Source organism: Hyperoodon ampullatus (assembly GCF_949752795.1).
Source record: "Hyperoodon ampullatus genome assembly, chromosome: 14".
NCBI lineage: Eukaryota > Metazoa > Chordata > Mammalia > Artiodactyla > Ziphiidae > Hyperoodon > Hyperoodon ampullatus.
In genome coordinates this window covers 37,181,897-37,200,524 of record NC_136927.1, presented here as the reverse complement: position 1 = coordinate 37,200,524, position 18,628 = coordinate 37,181,897, and positions in this window count along the sequence as shown.

Sequence of the window (18,628 nt, the reverse complement as noted above, 5' to 3'; positions counted from 1 at the left end):
GGGAATCTGTATTTTTTATAAGAGCCAGCTAATTCTCAGATCAGAACTGCTGCTTTAAGGGGGTTCTAGCTATGGGAGAGCCCCTTCCTCTTTCAGAATGAAGAGTCTAAAGGGGCAGGTGCACAAGGGAAGGCAAGTATCAAGCCAGACAGGTAACAACCATCCTATGACCTGTGCACACACCTAGCAAAGCTCAAGGTTACAGGGTGAGAAAGGATGACAGCATGAACGCCATCTAACCTGGGCATTTGCCATCGGTAGGTGGAGGCTCACTTCAATGATTACCTTCACTTGCCAAGGGGGGAAAAATGTTTTTTTCCATGATCATTGATTAATAGAATGGATATGGTGTGAGTTTTATGTAAAGAATCTGTCCTATCTTAAATGTAATGAAATCACAAACAGGGGCTTGAAAGGAAGATGGAATAAATTATTCACAACGGAAGCTTCAGCTTGAGAAGTTTGAGCTGGGGTCTGCCATTCACAGAGCCTGATTGGTGAGCGTGTGCTGCTTGTTCATTCTAATTGGATGTATCCAGCCTCCCCTGGAAACACTGCTGTGTAAACCAACATCATTTAAGTGGGTAAAGTGAAATCCAAGTAAGCCACTGTCTGACACACAGTGATCAGCTGCTGCCGCCCCAAAGAACTTCAAGATTCCCAACGAGTGAGCTGTGGAGTTATGGGGAAGGTTTCCTCTGAAGAATTTTGTTGCCTGGTTTATTGCCTCAATTCTACGGTGCAGTAGCATCTCCATTTCACAGAAAAGAAAAAATGAGGACAGGTTCACCACCCAATCATAATAGCTACCATTTTTTGAGTGCCTACTATGTGCTACTGTGTGTTGCCTGAAGATACTGTTATTACCATTATCACCCCGTTTTAACCTCTGATGCTCAGAGAGGTTAAGTAACTTGCCCAAATTCATGCAGCCAGTAAGCAGCCAGAACTGAAATTCATACCTGCTGATTCCAAAGTTTGGGTTTTTAACCCCTGTGTTATGCTGCCTCCTTTTCCTAAAACTCACACAAATGGAAATGCCAGGCGCTGTCTTCATGTGATGATAGCTATCTGGAAGCCCTCCTTCCATGAACAAAGATATACTGAGTGTTTACTAAGTGCTGTGTACATGCCAGTTGCTGGGTATCCATAACCTCCACTCTCAAATATTCACAGCATTCACAGATACATAAGCACATAAGTATATTAAATGTGTAGGCACATAAGTATAAATTAAATGAGGTACAAAGAAGAAAGTTGATAACTCTGGAGTGGAGAGATTGGGACAGTTTCATGGAGGAGACATGCCTGAAAGATGAGAAAGTGAGTGTGAGTTAGAGCACAAACTACATTTGGGATCAACATGCCAAAGTCTGAGCCTCACAAGTGTCCAAGAAACTCTTTTTGCTGCAATGTCTGGGTAGAAGGACCAGCACTGAGCATGGCAGATAAGCCCATTGTAGAGGGGATCTATTATTCTGTTTCCCCCAGAACTCTTCTGGTCATTGTTCCTTTCCCAGCTCTATCCATAACATTTTAACAAGAGCTGCCAAGTTCTTCTTTGGCCTCAAGCCACAATCAATTGGTGGGATAGGAACTTGACCCAAGTTGGGTCAGTCAGAAGCCAAGAGGTGGCCTCTCTCTAGTTGGTACAACCATGATTTGAAAAAGTCAACACCTGTGATCGCCATGTTTTCCTACCACATGGAGTAAACTTGTCCATCACAAGAGAGGGAAGCTAACACTTGCAGAGGAGCCGAAATGGCAAAACAGAAGTCCTGCTTCCAATGGTTCATCAGACCCATTGGATGGGCCTGTGAGGCAGCCCTTCCTATGGCTGTTCAACCCTTGCTTGGATTCCATGTGCCAAAATCCCCTATTGGCCTAGGCAACTTCCAGTTGGGTTTCTGTCACTTTCAACCAAACCAAGGCATTCATGCTTCTAAGTTTCCAAAAGATAATCAGTCAGTGCCAATTATGGCTTCTCCTATTCCCTCTAGATTTGACTCCTTTCTGAGATATCTGTTGAGCACCTAGCATGTGTCAGTCCAAGTTATATCTAGGATGAGATGATTGAGACTTGCTCCAGAGCACTGAAATTTAGATTTGAACTTCAGTGGATTAAGAGGGCCTTGAAAAATTGGGTGAAGCTCTCAAACTTTGCAAAATAAAATAATAATAATCTTTACAATCATGTTGTCAGTCAAACCTGAAGAGAAGGGCGTCATATCATGCCGTCACTTAATTTGGGTCGAGAAATATGGGCAAAAAAAGGTGACTCACTTTTTGTTTATCCTAAGATTTAATGCAGAGTTCTTAGCAAAACTGAAATTATATTAAATACATCCAACCTAATACAAAATTTAGCTTTTCCAGTTTTATAACTCTATCTTTCCATATTTTTCCTTCATTTTTTCCCTTCTGTCTACAATGAAATTTTGGTCCCCTTTTAAAGGAGATGGACTTTCAATAGGCTGACCCTAGTGTAAATTATCTTTGGATAACTAGGGCCTTGTGCAGTTGAAATAAGCAGTTACTAGATGGTGCATGATGGGAACATTTTGTTCTGCTTCCCAAGGATGAGAAGTGACCAATTTCAGCCAGTACTAATGGATCCTGGGGTTCCAGAGTCCTTACCCTCATGGAACTCTCTGTCAAGCTGGAAGACTCAAACACCTTCCAATCAAATCACAGCTTCTGTGGCCAAAGCTAGTGACAGAGGGAGAGATTCTCCAGGCCCACATTCATCCTCTCTCTGCCTTCCCCTACAAGTCCCCAGGCCCGAGCAGCTGCCCTCCTTGAGGAGGCATTTTTACCATAGATACCTTCCCCTAGAGCAGAGCCCTGCACACTTTTTCTGTAAAGGGCCAGATAGTAAATATTTTAGGCTTTGCAGACCATATGGTCTCTGTTGCCACTGTTCAACTCTGCTCTTGTAGCACAAACACAGTCATAGACAATATATAAACAAATGGGCTTGGCTGTGTGACAATAAAACTTTATTTACAAAGACATGCTGCAAGCTGGATTTGGCCCACAGGTCATAGTTTGCTGGCCCTTGCTCCAGGGCATTTGAGGGAAAGGGGTGGGCTGGTCTTAGGCCTGTTTATGACAGAGACACCCATCCCCCTCCCCCTGCAGGCTGCGTTTCCCAGGTTCCTGAATCAGTTAGCAGCTGGCCAGGTTAGCAGGACATGGGACGGTGGGAGGAAGAACAAAGCCAGAAAATTTCCCTCTCCCTGTCCCCCAGATTCAGTCAGCCTCTCAGACAGATTCCCTGCCTTTTCCGAGGCTCCAGCCCCTACAAGACATATGTGCCATGGTTCCAACTTCTTCTAGAAGACCCAGCCCTGGGCTCTGCCAACCCCATTCCCTCCCTTTGTCCTTCCAGCCTTCCTGCTTTGGGTTTCATCACAGGCCTCCACTGGGCTCCCAAAGCTCTTCCTTCCTGTGTGTTACCAATCCCCTGTGTATATAAATTCCCTCAGTTTAAAAAACTTGGAGTAGTTTTTTTCTTTTCTTTTCTTTTCTTTTTCCCCTCTGATTGGACCTTTGCTGATCCAGTGAGGCAATGATTATGCCTTTGCTCTCCAAAAGCAAAGAGTGCTGAGAAACATTGCTGGCTGGGCCTGAGCAGGTTTTAAAGATGCTAACCTTTCCTGGCTCTGTTGGAAGAAATGATGAGTTTAGCAGAGAAAGCACTTTGCTTTGAGAGTGAACCTTTCAGCAGTGCTTGACCTGAGCTGATGGATGGTGTGTGGTGGAAAGCTGCACCGTTTGGCTACTGTGGAAGGGACACAGGAAGGGGGTGAGGAGGGAAGCGGGGGACGGAGGAGGGAGTGCTGTCCATAGGAGGCTGCATGGACTCCCCCCACGGCCAGGTTCTGTTCAACGCAAAAAATAGTAACTACCATAACACTATGTGTCATGTGCTAAAATTAACAAAATGATCATAAGTACACTGAAAGCTAAGCACTTCACATACTTTCTTGGTGCTTCCCAAAACTTATTTATTAAAATTACCAATTCTCAGACCCCACTGCAGTTTTATTGACTCAGAGATAAAGCCAAGAATTTGCATTTTGAAAAACAGCAAAGTGACCAGCTGACCAAGTAAGTTGGGGACAAACTGTCATTTCATTTCCCATGACGTCATATTTGTGAAGCGCATATTCTGTTCCCCATTTTATAGATGGGGAAACTAAAATGCAGGGAGGAAAAGGGGATTCAGAAGGGCCCTGCAGCTAGGGAATAATAGAGCTTGATTCAAACCCAGGTCTGTTTCACTCCAAAGCCCAGAGGACTCACCCAGGTTCATCGGCAACTTCTGACCAGCCGCACACTTTCTGCACATCTCTGTCCTCACAAAAACCCTGTGGGGTGCGGGTTATCATCCTGGGAATAATGGGAGATGGAACGGGGGTTTGACCCAGCTCCATCCAGCCTCCTGCCCCTGCCCTCACCCGCGCTTCTTTTGGTCCATACTTCTCACCTGTGTTCCTGCTTCTCTGCACTTTCAGGTTCACGCCCATCACATAGTGGATCGTGGTCCAGGGGCATTGTCTGAGCCCCGCCCTCTCTAGGTCTGTGTCCTGGGACAGGAGACTAAGGAAACACGAATGAGAAGATTGTATGTGGGTGATAAATCTCGCAATCTTCCCAAGCCCATGAAGGAAGTACAATCAGCAGTCTCATTTCACAGATGAGGAAGCAGAGGCACAAAGTTTTAAGTCACTTGCCCAAGGTCACACAGCTGGGATTGAAACCGAGACAGACCAGCTGCCAAGCCCACTCTTAACACAATGGTGTGATGCCTTGGGGGAGTGAAGCAGTGTCTGGCCAAGTGTTAGAGAACATCATTCTAAAATGAGGGAAACCAAGGTCAGTTTTCAAGCTCCCTCCATGTCTCTCTGTCTTTATGGTGGTTCCTGAGCCTTTCATAAAATCTCTCCTAAATATTCCAGCCTCATCTCAGCCACACTACTGGGGGTATAAGGAATAGGGTCTCCAAGGTAGAAACTCAAAAGAAAGGAAGATATACATCAACACAGACTTCCCGTGAAGGTTCACAGAAGTACTATTCATAATGACCAAGAAGAGGAGGTGACGTAAATGCCTATCATGTAGTGAATTGAGGAAAAAACTAGATGAGCTACATACACACACTGGGAAACTACTCACAATGAAAAGGAATAAAACACTTATGCTAAATGAAAGAAGCCAGATGCAAAAAACAAAACAAAACACATAACTGTGTGATTTCATTTCTCTAAAATGACCAGAAAAGGCAGACCTATGGACACACACTAGTGATGGCTGGGGCTGGAGGTGAGGATGAGGATTAACTGGAAATGAGCATAAAGGATCTTTGGGGATGGTAAAAATGATCTAAAACTGAACTTTGATGATGGTTATCAGTGCTGTATATTTGTTAAAAATCATTGAATTGTACAATTAAAATGGGTAAACTTTATGGTATGTAGATGATGCCTCAATAAAGCCGCTTAAAAAAATAGGGTCAGAGGCTAAAAGGGGACCATTGTCACCCTTGAATCCAGCCATGCGGCCCACAGCCTCTAGAAGGCACCCGGAGAGAAATCTCCAAGGACAAAAGTTGGGAAAACAAAAGCTGGTCCTCCCCCCACCCAGAGCCTCTCTCTCCAGTGGGGGCCTGGGATGTGTTTTCTTAAGGGAGGTAACATGTTCTCCTGTCCTCTCCAGACCCTCTCCTTGGACACTCCCCAATGTTCCAAACAAGCAATGCCTTGGAAGTCTTTCTCCAGATGGATCAGGCAGGACCTCAGAAAGCAAGGTCCCGGGGCTTCCCTGGTGGCGCAGTGGTTGAGAGTCCACCTGCCGATGCAGGGGACGCGGGTTCGTGCCCCGGTCCGGGAAGATCCCACGTGCTGCGGAGCGGCTGGGCCCGTGAGCCATAGCCACTGAGCCTGCACGTCCAGAGCCTGTGCTCCGCAACGAGAGAGGCCACAGTGGTGAGAGGCCCGCGTACCACAAAAAAAAAATAGTAGAAGGTGATGGCATGAGCCTGGTTAAAATCTGGGCACAAAGCCTCCTGAGCAGAGAGAACAGCAAGTGCAAAAGCCCTGAGGTGGGAGTAGGATTGGAGTGTTGAGGACCAGGAGGGAGGCTGGACTGAAGTGTGGAGAAGGTGACAAGTGATGACTCCAGGTGAGATGGGAGCTGCTGCAGGCTTTTAAGGAGGGAGCAGGCATTGGATGAAGCCCCATCACAGGGAACCCCTGAATTCTCCCAATCCACTCCGCCTCCTACTCCTGCCAGGAAGGGTGGCAGGGAAGGCTGGCCGAGGTCCAGACAGCCGGCTGGGCCCAGGCAGACAGGAGCACATGCAGGACCAGGCACTTCCAGAGGTGGCCTGGGTTGCCTTGGCAACAGGGGCTTCCAAAAACCTCCCCAGGGACTTCCCAGGGCAGCAGCAGGCTGGGCTCATTTCTTGTAATCCAGCAGCATGAGGACATAAAGAAATCAATTTATTAGCACAAACAGTCCTTCGTGCTCGCGCACTTACTCTCCTTGGAATTCAGTCTGGCACAGAGCTCCCCAGACCTCTGCATGGAGTGGGCCGCCCTGAAGAGGACTGGGCCGTCTCCCCACCACTCCATGGAATAGATCTGAGGCTCTGTGGGGATGGCTCTGGGGTCAAATTCATCTGTCACCTGCTAGCTGTGACCTCAGGCAAGTCACGTATCCTCTTTGATCTCCATGCTCCTCTTTGTCCAGTGTTTGGGAGGATTGAAGAAGTTGCTGTGCATCTTGTGCCCAGCACCTCCTTCCATGTAGGACCAAAGCCCCTGTGTGCCCAGACCCTGACCCCCCACCTCTTCCTTCCTCCCCCCGAACCCTCTCCCTTGTGTCCTTCACATGTGTGCCCAGCTGTCACCTCCTGGTGAGGCTCTCCCCCCACTCCACATTTAAACTTCGACATCTGGAATATCCAAATGTCTTATCAATTGTAAAGAAGGGGCTAAGCTTCATCAGTGACTAGGGAATTGCAAATTAAAACCACAAGGCAAGGCTTCCCTGGTGGCGCAGTGGTTGAGGATCCTCCTGCCCATGCAGGGGACGCCGGTTCGTGCCCCGGTCCGGGAAGATCCCACATGCCGCGGAGCGGCTGGGCCCGTGAGCCATGGCCTCTGAGCCTGCGCGTCCGAAGCCTGTGCTCCGCAACGGGAGAGGCCACAACAGTGAGAGGCCTGCGTACCGCAAAAAAAAAAAAAAAAGCTATTTACTCTGTATGACAGACTCTAGGTCAGAGTGAAGTAAGTCAGAAAGAGAAAGACAAATACTGTATGCTGACACATATATATGGAATTTAAGAAAAAAAATGTCATGAAGAACATAGGGGTAAGACAGGAATAAAGACACAGACCTACTAGAGAATGGACTTGAGGATATGGGGAGGGGGAAGGGTAAGCTGTGACAAAGTGAAAGAGCGGCATGGACATATATACACTACCAAACGTAAGGTAGATAGCTAGTGGGAAGCAGCCGCATAGCACAGGGAGATCAGCTCGGTGCTTTGTGACCGCCTGGAGGGGTGGGATAGGGAGGGTGGGAGGGAGACGCAAAAGGGAGGGGATATGGGAACATATGTATATGTATAACTGATTAAATTTGTTATAAAGCAAAAAAAAATAAATTTAAAAAAAAAAAAAAAAGCTATTTAAAACCACAAGGCACACAGCCCCTTTGCAATATACACATTTTTCATTTTCTCCCCTCTCGTCCACTCCTCAACCCCTTGCAATCTTGCTGCAGGCTCTAAAGCAGCCCTTCATGAAGACCACCAGTGACCTCCAGGTCACCTAAGGTTACTAAGCCACACTTGAATCCAGTTTAGATCCTGCCTTTTCCATATCCTCACACACAGAATGAGATACAGATTCTACAAATGCTTCACAGGGGATCTCTTCCCAAGGCCAAAGTGAAAGTCATGTGAAGGTCATAAGCAAACTCATTTGGGACCATCCAAGATCTTTCTCTGCTCATGCCCCCACCATACACACCCCTGCATGCACGTGCACACAGACACACATACACACACACACCCTGCTCCCCAGCCCTCCTAGAAACCAAACATCTCTGGATGGGGAGACACCCCAGAAGCCCTCAAGCTGGGTTCGCTCTTGATCAGACACCTCCAGTTGAGCTTCACAAATCACCACTGTGCGGTCTGGTTGGATTTCCTCAGATAGCTGCCTGCCAGAGCTCACCCACAGCAAGACAGAGCACCACAGCATTCCCAGCCAGCCTCTCCGGGGGCTCTCCTCACTGTGTTCCCCTTGAAACCCCACTCAGATCCTCCCCCCAGGGTCTCATGTTAGATGAAACAGACCACATATTTGTCCCAGAAGCTGAAGTCATCTTTCATTCAGCAGTTATACCCAACTGACCCAGGATGGATACTGGGGCTCCAGAAATGGATGAGACACAGGCCTGTGTGCCTCAGTTTCTCTATATGGAAGTAGAGCTAATGACAGTGCCTGCTTCATCAAGTCCCAGTGAAAAAGATTAAATGAGATTTAGCACAATGCCTTGCACATAGTAGGTGTTCAATAAACTGAAGTTCTGCTGTATATCCTTAGAAGGGACAGGCTTACAACATTAATACGTTCTCATAGGGTGTCAGCTGAAGCTAAAGGCACACATGGGCAGCAGAGCTGGCTCTGTGGCTGCGGACCGTGACCACTGCATCACCTACCAGGTTCAAATGCAATAATAGGTACCAAATGCATCACACAGGATTTGGCACTAGTCATCATTTTATTACTACTGTTATGACTTTTAACTAATATGTATTAAGCACAGTTGCCCAGAACTGTTCTAAGTACTTTATTAACACATCTAGTCCTCAAACAACCCTATGAAATGAGTATTATTATGATTTATTTTTATTGTTATTATGATAATCTTCCCCATTTACAAATATGGAAATGAAAACACAAAGAGGTTAATATCTCTATGGTATCTCAGAGAGTTACACGACAGAGTTGGGGTTTGAACCCAGGCAGTCTGACTCCCAAACTCTCAGTCATAACCACGTGTTCTGCTGTTATTTTTACACACCCTGCCTACCTCATTAGGTTGAGCAAGGATCAAATGGTAAAATCCAAAATCACACGGACATTCAGTTGAAAAATGGAAAAATCAGTATTTAAGCAAAACTCATATTTTATCCAAAATTCACCTTGAAAATCCCTTGTATCATCCATAAAACATGGTTCTAAGTATTACTATACTACCTCGCCCAGCCAGTTTTTCCTCCAGCATTGAAATAGAATGCTGATCCTTCAGTTAAACACCTAAAAAACACCAGGTTGGGGGTTGTTTGGCTGGGAGATATCTGGGCTGCGCCTGCACAGTTTAATTCCCACTAAATTGAATGGGTGTGTGATGTAGTTCCACCGTTCTGTGTGTGGATTTGCTGCATCATGACAATACTGCCTAACCCTTACCTGCCTCTTACCGTGTGTCATGTCTCTCATTCTGTGTGTTTCGCATGTGTGGATGCACTTAATCCTCCCGTCAGCCCCAGGAGGTAGGCACTGTTATTGTCATTCTCATCTTACAGATGGGGAAACTGAGGCACGGGGTTTCAAGCACTTGTCTGACATCATCCAGCTGGATTTGACCCCAGACACTCTGGCTCCAGGGGACATGTGACAAGCCTTCTCTCCAAGGATCCCAAGGTGAAAAGTGATTATAACTCCCCTCCCCCACTTCTCGCCCCCAGCCAGCTTCCTCCCTGACCCAGTTGCCTCCAAAGAGCCTGTTGGTCTCTGGAAAGAAGCAGTCTTGTTGAATCTTCTCTGAAAGCTAATTCGGCCATTTACTCTCAATTTGTAGCAGATGCTGTCGTCTCTCAGATTTCAAAGAAGATGAATGCATGGGTCAAATTGAATTTAAAAATTTAATTGAATAAGACAGAACCAGACAGCTTGATGGAAGACTTTGATCCGATAAAGGGAGAGTAGAAATACGTGCTCCTAAGGCCGGGGTGTGATGGGGAGCTGTCTGGACCTCGTCTAGCCTCTCCTCATCTGCAGGAAAACCAGTTATGCCAATTAAGGGTGAGATTGCCCTGGGGTGGTGTAGGGAAGACTGTTCCAAGGCATTTACCAGATTACATGTCCCAAAACAGGCTGGCAGCCCTCCCACCTTCCCGTCCACCCCTGTCTCCAGACCAACCCAGTTCTGAGCCCCTGCAAGTCAGGGACCTCGTCTCAGACCTCACAAGACCCCTGTGTCCTGGCCACTATAGGACCCTACAGAAGAGATATTAAGAAACAGAGAGAGAAAGATTAAACCAGCAGCCCATGGGGAGATCCCAGCCTACAGACTTTTTCACTATGCATAAAGGTTTTACTTTCTTAATTAGGAGATTTCCCATTTTAAAATCCATATTTGCAGCTTCTCTTTAAACATTGCTGCTCAAAGTGAGGCCCACGGACCAGGAGCATTGGCACCAAGTCAGAGCTTGTCAGAAATGCAGAATCTCAGGTTCCACCCCAGACATTCTCTACTGGAATTAATATGTTAATGTTAAAGTTTGAGAAAAACTTGCTTTAAAACAGTGGCTCTCACCCCTGGCTGCACATCAGACTCACCTGAAGAGCTTTTTAAAAATCCATGGGCTTCCCTGGTGGCGCAGTGGTTGAGAGTCCGCCTGCCGATGCAGGGGACACGGGTTCGTGCCCCAGGTCCGGGAAGATCCCACATGCCACGGAGCGACTGGGCCCAAGAGCCATGGCCGCTGAGCCTGCGCGTCCGGAGCCTGTGCTCCGCAGCGGGAGAGGCCACAACAGTGAGAGGCCCATGTCACGCAAAAAAAAAAAAAAAAAAAATCCAGATACTCAGTTCACACTCCATCCCTTTCCTTCAGAATCTCTGGGGGTGAGACCCAGGCATCGGCAGTTTTTAAAGCTCCCAGGTGATTCCAATGGTGACCAAGCTCGAGAACCAGTAGATTAAGATCAGAATATCCAGCAACATTGGGTTTCTATTCCCACATAGCAAAAAGGGGCTGGGGATGAGGAGCCATTCACCAACCCCACCTGGCCTCGACATGCATTTTCCTAACCTGCCAGGTACCATGTGCCTGTGATGCCCGACCTAATTACATGCTTGAGGTTCCTGAAGCTCTTCTCCTCCTGGGACCCTCTCCTTACCTTCCCCATCCCTCCTTCTTTTAGGAGGACCATTAGCAAGATGCAGCCAAGCAGCTTCTAATAAAGTAAATGTGCATGAAATACATGCCCCAGCAATTCCACTCCTAGATTTACATCCAACAGAAGCAAATGCACATGCCCACAAAAAGACTTGTACGAGAACACTCATAACAGCGTTTTTCGTAATAGCTCAAGCTGGAAACAACCCAAATGACCATCAACAGAAGAAAGGATAAGCAAATCATGGTACATCCATTCAATGGAATACATCTCAGCAATAAAAGGGAACAAAACTATTGATCCATGCAAAACACGGGTGAATCTCAAAAACTTTATTTATTTAGAGGGAGAAAAAGCCAAACACAAAAGCATACATGCTGGAGGATTTCATTTCTATGAAACTCTTTTAAACTTCAAAACAAAGATATGGTGAAATAAACCAGAATAGTGGTTGCTTCTGCAGTGGAAGGAGGGTGTTGACTGGACAGGGTCGTGACAGAATTTTCTGGAGTGGTGTTAATATTCTGTACCTTAACCTGGTGATGGTTACATGGGTGTACACATTTGTCAGAACTCATCAAGCTATATTGTTAAGATCTGTGTGCTTTACCCTATGGGAATTTTACTTTAATAAAGAAAAAAAATAACCACTAATTTAAAAACACTGTCAAGAGGCAGTGTGAGGTGGTGGGATGTGTGTGAGCTTAGGAATTTGAGTCTTGACTCCTCTACTTTCAGTCTTAGAGATCTCAGGCAAGGGAGGCGAGAACTGGGAACAGTATCACCATGTGAACACAATTGCTTAACTACCCAGTTCCTTTCTCCCTTGCTGACTCTGAACAGGGATGAAAACCAAATATTGACTTTCCCAGCCTCCCTCACAGCTGGGAGTGGTCATATGATCAGATACCAAAATATGTAGATAGATGTCAAAGAGATATTTTACATTTCTGGTTAAAAATAAATAAAAGAAACAGCTGTAGCTGGTTCTATCCTTCTCTCTCCCTCCTTCTTGCATTGAAAACAGATATAATGCCTGGAGCAGGGGCAGCCCTCTTTTGACCATGAGGCAACAAGCAATTAGAAGAAGCTGAAGGGGGGCTTCCCTGGTTGCACCGTGGTTGAGAGTCCGCCTGCCGATGCAGGGGGACACGGGTTCGTGCCCCGGTCTGGGAAGATCCCACACGCCACGGAGCGGCTGGGCCCGTGAGCCATGGCCGCTGCAAAGTCAGGAGCTGCCTACTTCCAGGCTTCTTCTTCTGTGAGAGAAATAACACCCTGTTTTCTTAGGCCACTGTGGATCAGGCTCTAGGTTCCTTGTAGCTGAAAGCATCCCTAACCTCCCACCAGCAAGGACTTCCTGGAGGAGTAAGTAAGATAATCTTTGTTAAATCATAAAACCATGTGCCAGACATACATGAGGTGCTCAGTGCATGTATGCACTCTCCTCCCAAACCCCCTTTCAGGAACCTGGACACTTTGACAGTGAAAACATATGATTGGCTGAAGAGGATTTTTCCCCCTAATTAATGAATAGGTAATATAGGTAGGTGTGGTAGCCAAAATAATGTCCCACCCCCAAAGATGGCCACATTCAAGTCCTCAGAATTCATAAATATGTTATGTTCATGACAAGAGAGGATTAAGATGCAGATGGAATTAAGTTTGCTCAATAGCTGACCCAGAGATGAGATTATTCTGGATTACCTGCGTGGGCCCACTGGAATCACAACAGTCTTTAAGTGTGGAAGAGAAAGGAAGAAAAGTGAGTGTCAGAGGGATGCTACATGAGATAGAGTCACCTGGGCATCACTGGTTTGAAGAGGGAAGGGGTCACAAGCCAAGAAACGTAGGCAACCTGGCTGGAAAAAGCAGGAAAACAGATTCTCCCATAGAGCTTCCAGAAGGAATGCAGCCCTGCCAACACCTTGACTTTAGCTCAGTGAGACCCATTTCAGACGTCTGACCTCCAGAACTGTAAGTTAATAACTTTGTGTTGTTTTACGCCACTAAGTTTGTGGTGATTTGTTACAGCAGCCATAGGAAACTAATGCAGCGTGATTTGGAGGCTGAAATGAACACAACAAACAACTCCCGCACCCAGCAGGATGGAAGAACTTCAAATGTTCCAGCCAGAAAAACCTTCTAAATCTTGATCTGGCTGGTGGTGTAGACATATGTTAACATCTGTAAGTTCTCTATACTACATTTGTATTATGCATCAATTAAAAAGTCAAAAAGACACAGTGAATGTCATAACCATACCTTTTTCAGACAGTTCCATCTATTTCCCTCAGACATGTCAGCAGGCTGGAAGGGGACAGGATGCTGCCTATATAAGAGGAGTGGCCAATCTGTACCACCAGACAATAGGGAGCCGGCAGAAGCCAGGTTCACTTAAGAGGCCTCCACCCTTTGACTCTCCTCTCTACGTGCCTGTCAGTCTGACTTTCATCCCACTTCTTCTAACATCTTTTCACAAGCATGTTGCCACTATTACCTAGGATGATTACACAACTCTGCCCAGCAAAATCTTCAGTCTGCTCCTGTTGTCTCAGTGTAATTATTAACAGCGTGTCCCAGTTTGGCAAATAAATCATATAGCCAACTACCTTGAACAAACTGTTGAAAAAGTGGCATCTAAGGAGATAGTACCCAGGGGAAGAAATCTCAGCCCCTGCTACACCCCATCACAGTGCTTGCGGGTTACGGTGAAAGAGAGAGGAACAAGAAATCCCACTCACTGTTTGGGTCTGACCACGTGCACACCCTCTGCCCCACTGACCACACTGGCCTCATCAGCACACGGATGAGCTCAGAACAGCCGGGGATGTGGATCTATAAAATCTCACTCATGTCCTGCCTCTGGCCCAAAGCAAACTGCCCGCCCCATCCTCTCTGGGCAAAATCCGCGTGCTTAAAAGCATCACGTGGGACCCATTCAAAGTAATTAACAACTTGTTCAATATCATAAACCAGCTCCACTCCCCGGATCTTTCCCCAACCTTGGGACTTAGATGAAAGGCAGACAAATTTGGTTTCCGTTTGTCTTTGGGCTGAACTTTTTTTCTTGAGCTGGTTAAATGACATCCTGCCTTCTCAGGATCAGAAAACACAGTCTATTTTGTGTTCAGCGACTCTTGAGTCCCTGTGAGAGTCACCTTGCAGGAGTGGTCTGGTGAATTTGGCCCTGGTTTCCCAGTGGCATGAGGGTGATTAGACTCTGGTCTGTGGCTCAGCCACCTCCTAAGGCTAGAGACACACAATAGTGGCCCATTAGGCTCAGCTGACAGCCAGCATCAACAACCAAATATATGGGGGTATGATTCAGATGATTCCAGTCCCCAGCCTTCAAGTTTTCCAGCCAAAGGCACAGACATCATAGAACAGGGACAGTGTATCCCACTGTGCCCTGTCTAAAGTTCTGACATACAGAAACTGTGAGAGACAATAAAAATTATTGTTATTTAAGCACTGTGTTCTGGGGTAATTTGTAGCAGTTGAAAACTAGTAGAGAAAGAACCTAAATGATGCCATCTCATGCAGCATCCAGATATAAAATCTTCTGTAAGGACTGGGATTGGTACTGTCCGAGATGTGCAACCACCTCTGGACCAATCACTGAATCCAGGAGAAAGCTATTCCATGATGGGTCCAGCCAGTGGCCCAAATGGGGCACCATGATGACAACTCCACTTGCAAGGAAGGAGAGGGAGAGAGGTCCTCCCAAGTAAATAACGCTGGCAGACAAAAGCAGTGTCAAATGCAGTGACCTCACTGCTTATCTAACTCCCACTCCTGTTAGCTTCAGTGATGTCTTCTGTTGATGTCAGAATAGTTAGCCCATTACTACTAAAGTTACCTCTCGGGCTTCCCTGGTGGCGCAGTGGTTGAGAGTCCGCCTGCCGATGCAGGGGACACGGGTTCGTGCCCCGGTCTGGGAGGATCCCACATGCCGCGGAGCGGCTGGGCCCGTGAGCCATGGCCGCTGAGCCTGCGCGTCCGGAGCCTGTGCTCTGCAATGGGAGGGGCCACAACAGTGAGAGGCCCGCGTACCGCAAAAAAAAAAAAAAAAGATAGCTCTCCTGATAGTTCCTATGGATGACTGTGCTAGGACAGTGGGTACCAATGCCATTACCAAGGTCAGTCTCCCACTTAAGCTGGATCTCTCAATCCACTGATGCCTAGAGCTGCATTTTTGCCTTTTTATGGCCATTTTATTTTACTCCTGGCCTCAGGAATCAAGTATTATTCTAAATGAGGTGCATGACAGACTGTCCCAAGGACAGTACCATGAAACCAATCAGCTTGTGCTCCAGTTACTGTGTTGGAAACCAGCACATGTTCCTTGGTGTCCCTTTTATTTAAAAAGGTGGTTCTCAGCCTTGGATGCACATTAGAATTACCTGGGGAGCTTTTCAAAATAATACAGATATCCAGGCCTCACTCCAAGCCAATTATATTAGAGTCCCAAGAGGGGGAGGCTGATTTGTATTTTTAAAGCTCCTACAGAAGATTCCAGGGTTACATCCACGGTTGTGACCACTGGTTTGGAGTGAGGTCAGTCCCCACATCAGTTACTCTCCCTGAAGGTCAGCAAGACCACTCTCATGCCACCACAGCTCCCTCCCTACCATGGCCAATAGCAAGGTCTGTCAGTTCCACCTTCTAAACATCTCTGCTATCTGTCCGTTTCAGTCCAGCTTCATTGCTAGAACTCAGCACAAGCCACCACCATCAGGTGCCCTGACCACTCTGGAAACCTGCTAATTAGCCCTCCCCCTTGTCTCCTTGCCCCACTCCCCACTGCCTTTTGTGCCCCCTTTATGTTCCTCCACACAGCAGCCAGTGATCCTTTTAAAACACAAATCAGGCACTGCATACCTTGGCTTAAAAACTATCAATGACTTCCAACTGGACTGAAATCCAAACTCCTCATCAAGAATCAAGGGTCTACATGGTCTCATTTCTGTTCCCATCTCCAGCCTCCCCTCCTGACATTGGTCACTCATCTCCAGTCCTCTTAGACCAGCCTTATGCAGTAGAAGCTTCTGTGGTGTTGGAAATGTTCTGTATCGGCACGAGCCAACAGAGGTCCTCTCAGCCACGTGTGGCTACTGAACACTTCAAATGTGGGTAGTGCAAGTGCAAGTGAGAGGCCAATTTTTTTTTTATTTTACGTAATTTTCATTCATTAAAAAGAAAATTTCACTATTTTGAATTATGAATTTAAACTATTATGAATTTAAATTTCACTATTTAAACTTAGCCACATGTGGCTAGTAGCTATCATATTGGACAGCACAGTACCTGGATTTAAAGCATGCCAAGTTCTTTACCTCTCGGGGGTTCAGAAGAACAATTCTCTCTGCTTGGGATTGGACATAAGTGAGAAATGTTTCCCCAAAGGAAATCAGGGGGAGATATTCCCAGATTAGGAGGTGGTGGACAGGTAAGAGCAACAGGTGTCACCTCACTGAGGGGGAAATCAAGGATAACTCAGAGAGCAAATGATAGGGAATGGTGAGGGGACAACCCCAAATGCGGAGTTCAAATCAGAGCAGTGCTCAGATGTGAATTTGCTACAGTGTAAAATGGAAAAGCAAGTTGTGGAGAAATACACACAGTTTGAGTCCATTGATACAAATTCAGAAATCAGCACAACTAAACAATACATTATTTACAGCTGCAAACATATTAGACAAAACCAAAAAATAAGCAACAGAACGATAAGCACAAAATTCAAAATAAAGGTGACTTCTGAGGGAAGAGAAGGAGATAAGGGAGGGACAGTGCAGCCCACCCTGGGCGCAGGTGGCATGGGTCTCACTGCTGTAGAGAGCGTTAAAACAATAAAACAAGTTAAAACTCAGTCTGTCTGTTTTTTACTTTCACCAAGCTCCAGCGATTGTAAACAATGTCAGTGATAAAATACTCTTCCCCTAAAAAAGCTTTTGTTGATTTAGGCTCTAAAAATTGCTGCAATTGGGCTTCCCTGGTGGCGCAGTGGTTGAGAGTCTGCCTGCCGATGCAGGGGACATGGGTTCGTGCCCCGGTCGGGGAAGATCCCACATGCCACGGAGCGGCTAGGCCCGTGAGCCATGGCCGCTGAGCCTGCGCTTCTGGAGCCTGTGCTCCACAACGGGAGAGGCCACAACAGTGAGAGGCCCGCGTACCACAAAAAAAAAAAAAAAAAAAAAAAAATTGCTGCAATTACTAGATAGATAGACATAGATACAAATACAAATAGATATTGTATATACACACACATATATGTATATATGTAAATTTCAACTTTTCATATTTTATTGCTTATAGTTTGTGCCAGGTATTAACTTTTCTGTCTCTCAACTCCAAATTCATTCTTCTCTCACCTGCTTTGAGATTTTGGAGCTGGGCCTGTAAACATTTCTCCTTTGCCAGCTGACATAACATTGGCTGTTAGTAGAGGGTGCTGGAGGGACACTGCAAAAGGAAGGGGCTTCTCTTCCCTGGTTCCAGCAGGAGGCTTCCAAGGGAGTTTCACAAGCACCCCAACAAGAGGCTTCCTAGTGAGTTTTGCCGACATCCCAACTGATTGTTTGCTGCCCACCAGCCCTGTCATGCAAGTACTTCAATGAACTATGCAGTGAACCTCAGTTCCTCCTCTCCCACAAGGTCTAATCACAGCATCTTCCAACTTGTTCTTTCCCTGATGTAGTAGGTACAATTCTAAGGACTCCCCCTTGTGTACCTGCCCTGTATAATCCTCAGGATTTAGAATATCATAAATTCTAATCCTGTTGTTAGATAATGTTTTATGGCATAGTTTACTTGAAGAAAGGGCTATTATCTGGGTGAGCCTGACCTAATCACACGAGCCCTTTAAGTCTGGGTCTACAGGTCAGAGACAGGAAAGAATAAAGATTCAAAGCACAGAAGGATTTGACCTTCTATTGCTGGCTTGAGGATAGATGGGGCCACTTGGCAAGGAATGTGAGTGGCAGCTAGGAGCTGAGGGTGGCCCCCAGCTGACAACCAATAGGAAACAAAGACTTCAGTCCTACAACCACAAGGAACTGAACTCTGCCAACAACAAGAATGAGCTTCCATATGAGAACTCAGTCCTGCTGACACCTTGATTCAGTCTTGTCATACCCTGAGCAAAGAACTGATAACCTACAGAATTGTGAGCTAACAAATAGGTGTGTTTTTTAAAAAATATTCTTTATTGTGTAAATTATACATAAGGTAAAATTTACCATGGTAACCATTTTTAATTGTACAGTTCAGTGGTAGTAAGTAAATTCACATTGTGTACAACCATCTCCCCTGTCCGCCTCCAAAACTCTTTTCATCATCCCAAACTGAAACTCGATACCCATTAAATAGTAAATCCTCATGCACCTCTGGCAACCAATATTCTTTCTGCCTCTATGAATCTG